Genomic DNA, 11,475 nt, shown 5'->3' with positions numbered 1-11,475 from the left:
TCGGACCATAACCCAATATTAGTGGATTTGGTGGGTGAGAATGGGAGTAAGAGGAAGCGGCTTGATGCGTGAGCATTTTACCCTAATTTTCTACTTATTTTAAGTTACAATTTATTGAGTTTAAGTGTATTATAGTGTTAAAATCCTCTTTAAATGCTAATTTGAGTGATTTTTGTGTTTTAATTATTTTTGGTGAAATTCGAATCAATTAGGCAGAATTTTTGTGCAAAAAGAGCAAAAAAGTGGATGTTGTCAACCTTGACCTCCTTCCACTCCAATGCGTACAATTTGATTTACATAGGTCCAATTGATGCAGTTCTAGTGGCATTGAAAAGCCAACTTTCAGAGCTTTACAATGATATATAATAGTTTATACTTTTCTTCAGGAATCACTGCCTTGAAGGATGCTAAACACTGAGCCTGGCGTTTAGCACCCATGAAGACAGAACCGAATGGGAACTCACTGTCTTGCCTAGTGCTGAACACCAATTCTGGCGCTAAACGCCAGAAGTGCGGATCAACCTCACCCAAAAGAGCATCTTTAGCTAGATTTGGCTTTTTATTATTATTATATTTTATTTTGTTTTAATTATTTTTATTTACAAACAAAATCTTTTAGATTTAGAATTTATTATTTTATTTTAGTTTCAAATCAAAATTAGGTTAGACATAAAAAGGAAAAGATTTAGCCCTTGGGGCTCACTTCTCCCGGAGGTGGATCTTCTCACTTTTGCACTTTCATACTTTTTAGAATGTTTGTTTTCTCTATAAATCATGAGCCACCAAACCTCCTCAGTTAAGGTTAGGAGCTCTGTTTATTTCTATAGATTAAGACTATTGCTTTTTTATTTTAATTAATGTATCGATTCAGTTTTAAAGATTGCTTTTATTCTTCATCTTATGAATCTAGATAGAACGACAGTATAACCCTTATTCTATATGTATTCTTGTGATTCTCGACAGAGTTATCTCGCTTGAACAACAACTTGAAAGCAAATTCCTCCTAAATTGCTAATTACTTGAACTAATTGAGATACGTGACATATAATCCTCTTAGTTTCGATAATTAGGGTTTTTGTGGCCATAAACTAGAATTACTCTTAATCCTCTAATCTAAATTAAGTGACCAAAATATTGGTGGTTGAATTGGGTTAGAGGAGACTAAATCACTAAGACATTAGAGTTTAGTCAATTACAGTTTGCTGTGAAACGAATCTTGCATGACTAAAATAGTTGGTAAGAAAACTTAATCCAAAGAATAAACATCTCTAAAACCTTAACTACTTTTCATCATATATTTCACCTCACTTTTATTGTTTGCTTTCCAATTCTTTGAATTTACTGTTTAATGCATTTTACAACCCCCAAAACACAACTTTTTGCTTGCCTGACTAAGTGAGTCATTCGACCATTGTTGCTTAGTCCATCAATCATCGTGGGATTCGACCCACACTCACTTGAGGTATTACTTGGTATGACCCAATGCACTTGCCGGTTAGTTTGTCGATATTCAAAAATCCGCATCAAATTTTTTGAGCCATTACCGGGGATTGACTGTGATTGACAATTACTGGTTGTTTGACTTCTTAGATTAGGCATTTTTGCTATAATTTTATTTTTTTTTCTCAAATTTGGTTCTATCTTATTTAAATATTTTATTAATTTCTGAAATTAAGTTTGGTGTTTCCTTTGTTGTTTTATTTTTCTAGTTATTTTGCTTATTGAGTTTGAATTTTATACTGCTTTTTTCTTATTAGTTGTTTTGTTTTCTCAATTATTCAGTTTATTCTCTTTATTTTATTTTTCTTTTATTTTCATTTTCCTTTATATTTTATTTTATTTTCATTTTTTTATTTTTATTTTTCTTTATTTTATTTCTTTTGAATTTTTTTACATATATTTGAAAAAAAATAAATAATAATAATAATAATAATCTTTCTGTTCTTTCTTCTTTACTTGTCTGTTTACCACATGGTGCATTTAATTCTATTTAGTATTTTGTGCTAAGGAAAAATAATGGAGAGAGATCACATGGTTTACTATTCACACCGAAGTAGTGATTCATATTATTGTGGATGGAAGAACTACTCAAATTTTAGTTGGCAAGGTCAAGAGCAAAGATATTTCAATGTCCCATATCCTATCCATCAAGAACCATCATCTCTTTACTCATATCAAGAACCATCATCTCTCTATTCATACCAAGAGCCATTATCTCCTTATTCATATCAAGAACCACCATCTCTCTATTTATATCAAGAACCACTATCTCTCTATTCATAACAAGGACCCTCATCATTTTATTCATATCAAGGATCATTATATCCTTATTTAGATCAAGCACTATTAACTCTAGAGCTTGCCATGACAGAATTAAGGAATACTACTCAAAGTTGTATACATGATATGAGGATGAGTGTCAAAAATATAGAGAGACATGTGGAGTTGATTACCAAGCATCAGACAAAGGAACAAATAAACCCCCTCTCAAGAAAAGCAATGCAAATTCCTACAAAAAAATGTGAGAGAATCATTCAAAGGAGTCTATCCTCTAGTAAATTAGAGAGCTACATAGGCGTTGATTTAATTAAACCATTAATCCAAGAAGTTCTTGATAAAGGGGTCTTTCCAAACACTGCACAACACTCAAGTCCCGAAAAAGAAGAAGAGTTAGAAGTGTAAGAGCAAGACCAAGAGACCCCTATACCAAGTGAAACTCCAATGAAAAAGGAGGTTGTAAGAGAGAAAAATAACTATAGGAATCTACACTCTAATGAAGCAGAGAGTAGCATAGAAGGTGAGTTCATTGAACCACCAATTCAAGAAGTTCTTGATGAATGGTACACTCCCACCATCACATAACACCCAAGTCCTAAAATCAGAGAGGTGAATGCCATCAAGAAAAGCACTGAAAAGGGGATTGTGACCAAGAAATAAAAGACAATATCCATAAAAAAGAGAAGGTTAACAAAAAGTAATCCAACCCCTACCTCAACAAGTAAGGTGAATCAAGCTAATAATAATAAAAGAAAGCTTGTTAGGAGGAATTTCAATCCAAGGGCACTAATTTTCTCCTCTCCTCCCTTGTAGTCATCTCTTTTGACCAACTGGAAGAAGACGAAGAAAATTCAAGAATAGCCGTCAAGCTAGTGACGTTGAAAGAAGCGCTTATTGGGAGGCAACCCAACCCTTAGTATCCTTTGATTTTATGTTCATTTCGATTTTCATTTATTTGTGATTTTTATTCATAGTTTCCCTTGGTTTATTTATGTTTGTGGTCATGCAAAGTGTTTAAAACAGGAACAGGTGAAATTTGAAGGAAGAACAGAACACCCTGGAGAGGAGTTCATTTGGGTGCTCTGGCGTTAAACACCAGGCTGGGCGTTCAGTGCCAAAAATGGCACAAAATTTCAAGAAACTCTCTGTTTAGGTGGCGCTAAATGCCACCAGAAATGGCATAAAAGATAAATTGATTCTGTTTATTTCTAAAAAAAATTATTACTTCTTCTTGCCCTTATATCACTCCCTTCTTTCTTTTGCAATGTTTTTTGTTTTTACTCATCCGTGTGCTTTTTATGGTCTTTCCCATTTTCAGTTTTTCTTTGTTTGGGGACAAGCAAACTTTTAAGTTTGGTGTTATCGAGTAAGCTCTCTGTTTATCTTATTATCAATGGCACTAAAGGGAGGTGAATCATCTTCACGGAGAGGCAGCCACCATGACGACTGAGAAAGGTGGATCATCTTCATGGAGGGGCAACCACCATGACGACTGAGGTGGTTGAGTTCCTTTCATGCTATTTACTTATTTCAGTTCTTATATTATTTATCTCCTATTTTCTAGTGCTTATTAGTGTTTCTTTTGCATTATCTTGTTTAGAGTCAGTAGTTCTATTGATATTTAGTAGTTTTAATTTTCTTAAAAACATTTATGCTTGTTTTGAAAAGAGGTCTTATGTATTGTTCACTGAGCTTGAAAGAAAAAGAGAGAAGAAAATAAGTAGTATAATACATTAGACTTGAGTTATATATTCTGAACTGTCTTATTTACTTGTGGTAGTATTATCTGTGATTCTGAATGCATGAAGTGAACAGTGCATAATTGATATTGAAGTTAAGAATGCTGATTCTTGAGGTATAGGAACTTAGAGAAATATTATGGATTCTCTAAATTGAGTAAGAAATTGACCCTTGAAGAAAAACAAACAGCAAAAAGAAAAAGAAAATAAAAAGCAAGGTCCAAGGCTCTGAGCATCAATAGCTAGGAAGGTCAAATATGATTAAAAGCTCAAAGAGTTGTTTTCCTAGCCATATGCTTGTGGTGTGAATGTGTCAAGTAACCCTTGAGATAGAGCACTAAGAGTCGAGACCAAGTGCAATTGCAGAGTATGCCAAAGGCTCTGAGCACCACTGACTGGGAAGAATTAAAAGAAAAGAACTAGAACTCAAAGAGTTCTCCAATTAAGTGCTTGTGGTGTTTGTGTGCCAAGTTAAGCTTGAGAACAGAACGCTAAGAGTCACGGCTAGGCTCAAGGTAAAAGCACCAAAGAAAAGACAAGAAAAAGCTATGTTCAAGGATTAATCAACGCTTCAAGAGAAAGAGAGTCCATAATATCATCCGAGTTCTAATTCTGAAGGATATCAATATTTCTGAGCTTCAAAGGATAGTGAGATGCCAAACCTATTCAGAATTATAGTGTCATTTGCCCCACTCAGTGATTGGACATGATCTTAAATGAACACTCAAGTCTTAAGCATTTTTCTCTACTCATCCCTATATTATTTTTAGTTGCTTAAGGATAACCAACAGTTCAAGTTTGGTGTTGTGATGCGTGAGCATCTTACCCTTATTTTCTGCTTATTTTAAGTTAGAATTTATTGATTTTAAATATATTTTATTGTCAAAATCCTCCTTAAATGCTACTTTGAGTAGTTTTTGTGTTTTAATTATTTCAGGTGAAATTCGGATCAATTTGGCAGAGTTTTGTGCAAAAATGGAAGAAAGTGGATGCTGTTAACCTTGACCTTCTTGTATTCCAATGAGCATACCTTGAGCTACAGAGATCCAATTGATACGGTTCTAGTGGCGTTGGAAAACCAACTTCCAGAGCATTCCAACGATATATAATAGTTTATACTTTTCTTCAGGAATCACTACCTTGAAGGGTGATAAATGCCGAGCCTAGCGTTTAGTGCCCAGGAAGACAGAACTGAATGGAAACTCATTGCCTCGCCTGGTGCTGAACACCAATTCTGTGGCTAAACGTTAGAAGTGCGGATAACCCTCATCCAAAGGAGCATCTTTAGCTAGATTTGGCTTTTTATTATTATATTTTATTTTGTTTTAATTATTTTTATTTACAAACAAAATCTTTTAGGTTTAGAATTTATTATTTTATTTTAGTTTCAAATCAAAATTAGGTTAGATATAAAAGGGAAAAGATTTAGCCATTGGGGCTCACTTCTCCCGGAGGTGGATCTTCTCACTTCCGTACTTTCACACTTTTCAGAATTCTTGTTTTCTTTGTAAGTCATGAGCTACCAAACCTCCTCGGTTAAGGTTAGGAGCTCTAATTATTTCTATAGATTAAGACTATTGCTTTTCTATTTTAATTAATATATCGATTCTGTTTCAAGGATCGCTTTTGTTCTTCATCTTATAAATCTGGGTAGAACGACAGTATAACTGATGAGCGGATAATTTGTACGCTTTTTGGCATTGTTTTTAGTATGTTTTTAGTATCTTTTAGTTAGTTTTTAGTATATTTTTATTAGTTTTTAATTAAAATTCACTTTTCTGGACTTTACTATGAGTTTGTGTGTTTTTCTGTGATTTCAGGTATTTTCTGGCTGAAATTGAGGGATCTGTGCAAAAATCTGATCCAGAGACTCAAAAGGACTGCAGATGCTGTTGGATTCTGACCTCCCTGCACTCGAAGTGGATTTTCTGGAGCTACAGAAGCCCAATTGGCGCGCTCTCAACGGCGTTGGAAAGTAGACATCCTGGGATTTCCAGCAATATATGATAGTCCATACTTTGCCCAAGATTTGATGGCCCAAACCGGCGTTCAAAGTCACCTCAAGAAATTCCAGCGTTAAACGCCGGAACTGGCACCTAAATGGGAGTTAAACGCCCAAACTGGCATAAAAGCTGGCGTTTAACTCCAAGGAGAGTCTCTACACGAAAATGCTTCATTGCTCAGCCCAAGCACACACCAAGTGGGCCCGGAAGTAGATTTTTATGTCATTTACTCATCTTTGTACACCTTAGGCTACTAGTTATCTATAAGTAGGACCTTTTACTATTGTATCTAGGGACTTTGGTAGCTATCTTCGTTTTATGCTATCTTAGATCATTGGGAGGCTGGCCATTCGGCCATGCCTAGACCTTATGCTTATGTATTTTCAACGGTGGAGCTTCTACACACCATAGATTAAGGTGTGGAGCTCTGCTGTACCTCGAGTATTAATGCAATTACTATTGTTCTTCCATTCAATTCCGCTTGTTCTTTGTCCAAGATATCACTTGTTCTTCAACTTGATGAATGTGATGATCCGTGACACTCATCATCATTCTCACTCATGAACAAGGTGACTGACAACCATTCTTGTTCTACAAGCAATCAAAGCTCTAGTGAATATCTCTTGGATTCCTGATTGCACGATGCATGGTTGATCGCCTGACAACCGAGTGCTCGCCTGACAAACGAGCCAACCATTCCGTGAGATCAGAGTCTTCGTGGTATAGGCGAGAACTGATGGCGGCATTCAAGAGAATCCGGAAGGTCTAACCTTGTCTGTGGTATTCTGAGTAGGATTCAATGATTGAATGACTGTGACGTGCTTCAAACTCCTGAGGGCGGGGCGTTAGTGACAGACGCAAAAGAATCACTGGATTCTATTCCGGCCTGATTGAGAACCGACAAATGGATAGCCGTGCCGTGACAGGGTGCGTTGAACATTTCCAATGAGAGGATGGGAGGTAGCCACTGACAACGGTGAAACCCTTGCATAAGCTTGCCATGGAAAGGAGTAAGAAGGATTGGATGAAGACAGTAGGAAAGCAGAGAGACGGAAGGGAAGGCATCTTCATGCGCTTATCTGAAGTTCCTACCAATGAATTACATAAGTATCTCTATCTGTACCTTTTATGTTATTTTCGTTCATCACTATCATACATTTGAGTCTGCCTGACTAAGATTTACAAGATGACCATAGCTTGCTTCATAGCAACAATCTCCGTGGGATCGACCCTTACTCACGTAAGGTATTACTTGGACGACCCAGTGCACTTGCTGGTTAGTTGTGCGAAGTTGTGTAATGCCATGGGATTGAACACCAAGTTTTTGGAGTTCATGACCAGGGATTATGAGAGTTGTGAAAAGTATTGTTCACAATTTCGCGCACCAAGTTTTTGGCGCCGTTGCCGGGGATTGTTTGTGTATGGACAACTGACGGTTCATCTTGTTGCTTAGATTAGGTATTTTTTTTCGAAATTCTTGAAGATGAATTCTAGAGTTTCATGATGATTTGTTGAAATCTGGCTGGCTGAGAAGCCATGTCTAATTCCATTGGACCGAGGTTTCAACTTATCATCACAAGAGCTTGATGATTTTTATCAATCTTGCTTTTGGAGCAGTGATCTGCTAAGGCTTGGCTGGCCTTTGGCCATGTCTAGTGTTTTGGACCGAAGCTTTCTTTGAAAGCTTGGCTGGCTGTGAAGCCATGTCTAATTCCTGGACCGGAGTCTTAGACTAGCATTGCACTGATTCCTGGAATTCTCATTAAGAATTTTGATATCTTTTTCCACTTAATTTTCGAAAAACACAAAAAATTACAAAATCATAAAATCCAAAAATTTCCTGTGTCTCATCTTAAGTTTGGTGTCAATTGCATGCATTCATTCATGTGTCTTAATGGTCTTCAAGTAATTCTTGATGATTTTCGTGTTCTAATCTTTGAATTCAATTGACTTGAGTGTTTTGTGTGTCTCATATGCATTCTCATTAGTGTCAGTAGTATACAAACTGCTAAGTTTGGTGTCTTGCATGCATTGTTATTTGATTCTTGTTGCATTTTGATTATTAAAAACCCAAAAATATTTTTAATTTATGTCTTTTCAAGTCAATAATACAAAGAATTGAAGATTCAGAACATACTGCAGAGGAATTATACAGAAAAAGCTGGGCATTCAAAAATGCCCAGTGAAGAAGACAGACTGGCGTTTAAACACCAGCCAGGGTACCTGGTTGGGCGTTTAACGCCCAAAAAGGGTGCATTTTGGGCGTTAAACGCCAGAATGTATACCATTCTGGGCGTTTAACGCCAGGATGGTGCTAGGGGGAAGATTTTGTTTTCAAATCAATTTTTTTTCAAGTTTTCAAAGTTTTTCAAAATCAAATCTTTTTCAAATCATATCTTTTCAATCAAATGTTTTCAAAATCAATTTCTTTCCTTTTTCAAAGATACTTACTAACAATTAATGATTTGATTGAACATCTCAAATTTGTTACCTTTTCTGTTGAGAAAGGTTTGATGTTTGAATCATATCTTTTCTTGTTAGGCAAGTCACTAATTTTCAAAATCAAATCTTTAAAAAAAAAAAAAGTTGTTTTCAAAACATATCTTTTAAAATTGTTTTCAAATCAAACTTTTTTCAATTATATCTTTTTAACCTCATCTTTTTCAAAATAGTTTTCAATCAAATCTTTTTGATTTCTAATTCCAATTCCTTTTTCAAAAATCACTTGATTTCTTTCTTACTTTTATTTTCGAAAATCAATTAAGTGTTTTTCAAAATGTTTTCAAAATCTTTTTAATTGAATTTTCGAAAATCTTCTTCCTCTCCTCCCACATCCTTCTATTTATGGAGTACTACTCCTTCTTAATGCACAATTCGAACTCTATCTAATCAAGTTCGAATTCTTCTACCTTCTTTTCTTCTATTTTTCTTTTCCTCTGACACCTCAAGGAATCTCTATACTGTGACATAGAGGATTCCACATTTTCTTGTTCTCTTCTCTTTCATATGAGCAGGAGCAGAGACAAAGGCATTCTTGTTGAAGCTGACCCTGAACCTGAGAGGACCTTGAAGCGAAAGCTAAGAGAAGCTAAAGCACAACTCTCTTTAGAGGACCTGACCGAATTCTTCAAAGAAGAAGAACACATGGCAGCCGAAAACAATAACAATGCCAACAATGCAAGGAAGGTGCTGGGTGACTTTACTGCACCTACTCCCAATTTCTATGGGAGAAGCATCTCTATCCCTGCCATTGGAGCAAACAACTTTGAGCTTAAGCCTCAATTAGTTTCTCTAATGCAACAGAATTGCAAGTTCCATGGACTTCCAATGGAAGATCCTCATCAGTTTTTAGCTGAGTTCTTGCAAATCTGTGACACAGTCAAGACCAATGGGGTAGACCCTGAGGTCTACAGACTGATGCTATTCCATTTTGCTGTAAGAGACAGAGCAAGGATATGGTTGGACTCACAACCTAAAGATAGCCTGGACTCTTGGGAAAAGCTAGTCAATGCCTTCTTGGCAAAGTTCTTTCCACCTCAAAAATGGAGTAAGCTTAGAGTGGAAGTCCAAACCTTCAGACAGAAGGATGGAGAATCCCTCTATGAAGCTTGGGAAAGATACAAACAATTAATCAGAAGATGTCCCTCAGACATGCTTTCTGAATGGAGCATCATAGGTATCTTCTATGATGGTCTCTCTGAACTATCCAAGATGTCTTTGGATAGCTCTGCTGGAGGATCTCTTCATCTGAAGAAGACGCCTGCAGAGGCTCAAGAGCTAATTGAAATGGTTGCAAATAACCAATTCATGTACACTTCTGAAAAGAATCCTGTGAACAATGGGACTAGTCAGAAGAAAGGAGTTCTTGAGATTGACACTCTGAATGCCATACTGGCTCAGAACAAGATATTGACTCAACAAGTCAATTTGATTTCTCAAAGTCTGTCTGGAATGCAAAATGCACCTGGCAGTACTAAGGAAGCTTCATCTGAGGAAGAAGCTTATGATCCTGAGAACCCTTCAATGGAAGAGGTGAATTACCTAGGAGAACCCTATGGAAACACCTATAATTCTTCATGGAGAAATCACCCAAATTTCTCATGGAAGAATCAAGAGAGACCTCAACAAGGTTTCAATAACAATAATGGTGGAAGAAACAGGTTCAGCAATAACAAACCTTTTCCATCATCTTCTCAGCAACAGACAGAGAGTTCTAAGCAGAATACCTCTGACTTAGCAACAATGGTCTCTGATCTAATCAAAACCACTCAAAGTTTCATGAATGAAACAAGGTCCTCCATCAGAAATTTGGAAGGACAAGTGGGTCAGCTGAGCAAGAAAATTACTGAACTCCCTCCTAGTACTCTCCCAAGTAATACAGAAGAAAATCCAAAAGGAGAGTGCAAAGCCATAACCATGGACGAATATGGAGAGGTAAGAGAGGAGGTGGACGCCACTGAGGAAGACCTCAATGGGCGTGCACCAACCTCCTCTGAGTTCCCCAATGAGGAACCATGGGAATCTGAGGCTCAAAATGAGACCATAGAGATTCCATTGGACTTACTTCTGCCTTTCATGAGCTCTGATGAGTATTCCTCCTCTGAAGAGGATGAGTATGTCACTGAAGAACAAGTTGCTAAATATCTTGGAGCAATCATGAAGCTAAATGACAAGTTATTTGGAAATGAGACTTGGGAAGATGAATCTCCCTTGCTCACCAAAGAACTGGATGACTTGTCTAGGCAGAAATTACCTCAAAAGAGACAAGATCCTGGGAAGTTTTCCATACCTTGTACCATAGGCACCATGACCTTCAAGAAGGCCCTGTGTGACTTAGGGTCAAGTGTGAACCTCATGCCTCTCTCTGTAATGGAGAAGCTAGGGATCTTTGAGGTACAAGCTGCAAGAATCTCATTGGAGATGGCAGACAACTCAAGAAAACAAGCTCATGGACTTGTAGAGAATGTTTTGGTAAAAGTTGAAGACCATTACATCCCTACTGATTTCATAGTCCTAGAGACTGGGAAGTGCATGAATGAATCCATCATCCTTGGCAGACCCTTCCTAGCCACAGCAAAGGCTGTGATTGATGTTAATAGAGGTGAACTAATCATTCAAGTGAATGAAGAATCCTTTGTGTTTAAGGCTCAAGGATATCCTTCTGTCACCATGGAGATGAAGCTTGAAGAGCTTCCCTCAAATCAGAGACAAATAGAGCCCCCAAAGTCAAACTCTAAGTTTGGTGTTGGGAGGCCACAACCAAACTCTAAGTTTGGTGTTGAACCCCCACATTCAAACTCTAAGTTTGGTGTTGGGAGGTTCCCACATTGCTCTGATCATTTGTAAGGCTCAATGAGAGCCATCTGTCAAGCTACTGACATTAAAGAAGCGCTTGTTGGGAGGCAACCCAATGATTATATTTTATATTTTCTTTTGTTATTTTATGTTTTTTGTAG

The 11,475-nt window shown here is 36.9% G+C and overlaps 1 non-coding gene across 1 annotated transcript; it reads right to left on the bottom strand.

Moving 5' to 3' along the window:
• Positions 1–9,568: 9,568 nt before the first annotated feature.
• LOC130952521 (small nucleolar RNA R71) lies at positions 9,569–9,676 on the bottom strand. The gene has a single exon (XR_009074705.1). It is a non-coding gene; the product is annotated as a small nucleolar RNA R71 (small nucleolar RNA).
• Positions 9,677–11,475: the final 1,799 nt, after the last annotated feature.

Source organism: Arachis stenosperma, chromosome 1, assembly GCF_014773155.1.
Source record: "Arachis stenosperma cultivar V10309 chromosome 1, arast.V10309.gnm1.PFL2, whole genome shotgun sequence".
Taxonomy (NCBI): Eukaryota; Viridiplantae; Streptophyta; class Magnoliopsida; order Fabales; family Fabaceae; genus Arachis; species Arachis stenosperma.
The sequence above is the reverse complement of the archived record's forward strand: the minus strand, read 5'-3'. Positions and strand labels throughout refer to the sequence as shown.